Source organism: Papilio polytes, unplaced genomic scaffold, assembly GCF_000836215.1.
Source record: "Papilio polytes unplaced genomic scaffold, Ppol_1.0 DF824492.1, whole genome shotgun sequence".
Lineage (NCBI taxonomy): Eukaryota > Metazoa > Arthropoda > Insecta > Lepidoptera > Papilionidae > Papilio > Papilio polytes.
The window spans coordinates 380810-384779 of record NW_013524712.1 but is presented as its reverse complement, the minus strand read 5'-3'; the positions used below and the strand labels follow the sequence as shown (position 1 = coordinate 384779).

Genomic DNA, 3970 nt, shown 5'->3' with positions numbered 1-3970 from the left:
GAGTTGCGGGCGAAAGCTATAATTACATAAGTACAATACATACATACTTGTTATAAATATATATAATTATTTAAGCTATGGAACCGTTGGCCTTCGCTGCGCTGCGCATTACTGTCTCACAGTATTTTAAGAATGTATTTCTGAGTACCATTAATCATTATTTCAGCGATGGTCGCATTGGATATTGCGATCATCGCTGAAATAATGAGTCAGATTGATATTGCACATATTGAATGTGAAGTTGGTCATAATTTTTTATATGAAAACTCTAGCTTTCTTCCGAGACTCCGTCCGTGAAATAAAACAAAAAGGAGTAGCCTATGTATTCTTCCAGACTATCCTAATCTATACCGAATTTCAACGAAATTCGTTCAGCAATTTAGGCTACAAACTAACATCCATCCATCCAAACTTTCGTATTTATAGCTTAGTATGATTGTTTACGTTGCACCATCATTTTAGGCTTTTTAGGAAATTTAAGAATAAAACGAATGTTGTAATATTTTGATTTTTTTTTCTGAAAATCTGCTAAATATCTCAAATGATGGTCTCAAAATGGAAACCTGAAAGATTCCATTTGGCATGTTTCGAGTATTTAAAATAGGCAATTCTTCCTCATTGATATATTCCACAAATTGTCTCATCATAAGAATTTATGACTTGGCAATTACACACACGTTTGACTAAACTATCTCACAAGTGTGATTGTCGATTGTGCAGCCAACTGTTTAGTTGCACAACTAATCGAGTAATGTAACATTTAAGCAACGAGACTAAACAGTCGTGCGATAGTTTGGTCAAACAAGTCAAACTTTTTTATTACGAAAAGGGTTTTAATTTTGAAATAAAACTCAGTATATAATATAATATTTATTTGATACCAGTCCTGCCTAGCACCATCTCTGTACACGCGGGGGCGGGGCTTAGACACGTCCATTACTTAAGCTATTAAGTAAAATAAACTTAAATCAAGTTATTTATTCAAGAGGAAGACGTGATATAATTTTATTAACAATTATATAAAGAAATAGAAATCATTTGTATGGATTTTCCAAATAAAAAACGTAATAATTAAAGTGGTGACCACGCCTCCCGCTAAGCCACGCCCACAAGCTAATACGTCATCTCTATGACGTCATCTAATTTACAATTGATTTCTGACGTAACTAATTTGATTGACGTCAGTTTTATATAGCCTTGAATTAACGCCAGAGAAGCTACAATTTTGTTAAAATTTAAGACAGGGGAGAGTACAGCAAGAGTCCCCTCCCCTGTCTTTTCTTGTAAATTTGTTAAAAGGGTGATTCGATATTCAACCGTGATTCAATTTGTTCAATCATATACTCAGGGGTTCAATTTTATATACAGTTTGTTGTTTAAGCAAATACACAGGGTGTTCATGTATACAGGGCGTTCAACCACATATACAGGGTGTTCAAATATGTTTACAAGTGTACAACCATGTATGTATACAGTATGTATGTAACCATATACTCAAGTTTTCAACCACTTACAAGTGTACAACTACATAGTTGTACATACATATGTATACAGGCTGTTCCACCTTGTTTACAGGATGTTCAACCATGTATACAGTTCAACCATATACACAGGGTGTTCAACTACATATACATGATGTTCAACCAAGTATAGATATTCAATGTTGTGTACTAGATGTCCACGCCATGTATACAGGATGTTGTGTACAGCAGTATACAGCGTGTTCAGAGGTCGGTCTCTGAGGCGCGGCTGTCCAGCCAGTGCCGCTCCCTCTCCCTCTCCTTCCGTCTCCTGCTGCGACACGACCCGCTCTGGAAGTACACATGTATTAGATCTTACATAATGGTAGCATTTGGAAAGTACTGAATTGGTACTATATAGTAGGATTTGGTAGCTATTGATAAAGTGGTAAAATGACATTCTTTTGCTTACTTACAATTATCTAAAATTTAGGTAAATATGGTAGGATTTAGTAGATTTCGGTAAAAATTAGTAGAATGTGGTAGAATTTAGTGAACATCGGAGATAATTTAGTTTTGAAGATTAGGTAAACTCGGTAGAATTCGGTAGAAAATGGTAACATCTGGTAGTTTTTACCGTAGTCTCGCTGCGCAGCGCCGCAGCGCGCTCCGTCGCGCGCGCCTCCTGCACCGACAGCAGCTCCTGACAATCATAGAAAAAGTAAGAAATAGTACAAAATGGTAGAATTAAAATTTTAGTAACTTAGAAACAAATCTAGAGAAAACATTAATACTGAGGGCATGTATAGAAAAAATCCCCTTCCCCGTCTCTTCCCCTGGATACTATCCATTTACCGTCCCCTGAATAAAGTAAATAGACCTCTATTTGTGGATCCAAAAGGTACTATCAGGGAATTTGACGGTGTGTTAAACACTGCTAGTTTGAAAAAAAAACCCTTTTAAATATATACAATTTTACATAATTTTAATAAGACTTCGTCACGAGGAATTAAAAAACCTATTTTAGTGATAACGTAGCTTTTCAATGGTGTTAGGATTTTTGAAATCGGTCCAGTAGTTTTTGAATTATTTCAATACATACAAAAGTACTAATCTTCCCTTTATAATAGTAAAAAACTGAAACATAATATTGCATTTGTAACTAGATGGCGCTGTACGGAGTTAACTCACACTATCGTAATTCGCTCTTTTGAATTATTCATACTAATATTATTAACAAAAATACATCCTAGTCCTATTATGTTTGTATTTTAAACTGAACGGATTTCGATGATTGTCATACTAGAGAAAAGTCTGGAACACATAGATTACTTACTTTAGTTTTTTTAATTCCAGGCAGACGGAATTAGTGATGTGCCAACTCGGGAAAAACGTAACTCGAGTTAAAATCCACGTAACTCGGGTTGAACTCGAGTTAACTGGATGGACAAGTAAATGTTTTTTTGAGTTTTTCCAAATGATTCCCTCGGCTTGGCATAAAATTGGAATAACAAATTATATTTTTATTTGTTTCAATTATTTATTTTTATGTTATTTATTTATAATGGGAGAGTTATAAATAAAAAAACAAGTTATTGTTTCAAATCGAATCGTTTTTCAAGTATTTTTGGCTGAATTTAAATAAAAATAAAATTTACTGTAAAATAAGCTGAAATTATATAGCAGTCTTTTTCTCGACGATTCTCTGCCGATTTGTATGAGGAAAATTAAAAAAAAATGAAGTGTGGGGGCCAACTTCACGTTAAAAATTTAAATTACTTTTACGGAGGAACTCTCAAACGATTTTATTTTCTCTCAAACCCTCTCTAACTATTTTTAAACGATTTGCATAAAAAAAAGTTAAAAAAAGAAAGTGAGGGGGCTAACTTCACAAAGTTTAACCTTCGCTCCATGTCGGTTCCATTCGGTCTTCGAACTCGAGTTAAAGAGAATTCAACTCGACTCGACTCGAGTTTCCCCCAACTCGAGTTGACTCAAGTTACGAACTCGAGTTGACCATCACTATTTTTAATTCCAGGCAGACGGAATCAGTGACAAAATCTATACAAACATATAGAAGATTTGTATTTTTGTATGTATTGAAATAACTCAAATACTAAACCGATTAAAAAATCTTTTAGTAGGCTATATTTTTGTTTTCCACACAGACAAAGTCACGAGCTAGTAAATTACAAAAGCTAAAGTAACATCTATTATGGGGGCGAACAAAATCGCGTGCGAAAGCTATCTTGTTAGTCACCTGCATCATAACAGCTGTCTCCATCTCCGCCATACTCACTCCTGACTTGGAGACATCTTCGTCATCTGGAAACCGGTTATAATTACTTTCAGATTTGGTAGTAAAAAAACTATTTTTTTCTACCAAAAATAGTAGAGTATAATATAGCGTAAACACACATTTCTTTGTTGCGTAAGATGTCAGCAATTACAGCATATTTTTGAATAATTCTTTTTTTAATAGAAAGCCCTACTCTTACGTCACGCTTTAG

At 34.4% G+C, this 3970-nt stretch overlaps 1 long non-coding RNA gene across 1 annotated transcript; it reads right to left on the bottom strand.

Annotated features, from left to right (window-relative positions):
- Positions 1-857: 857 nt before the first annotated feature.
- Positions 858-3816, bottom strand: LOC106106216. Its single transcript, XR_001225789.1, has 3 exons — positions 3721-3816; positions 2098-2163; positions 858-1811 (listed from the first exon to the last, which is right to left on the bottom strand). It is a non-coding gene; the product is annotated as an uncharacterized LOC106106216 (long non-coding RNA).
- Between the last annotated feature and the right edge of the window lie 154 nt (positions 3817-3970).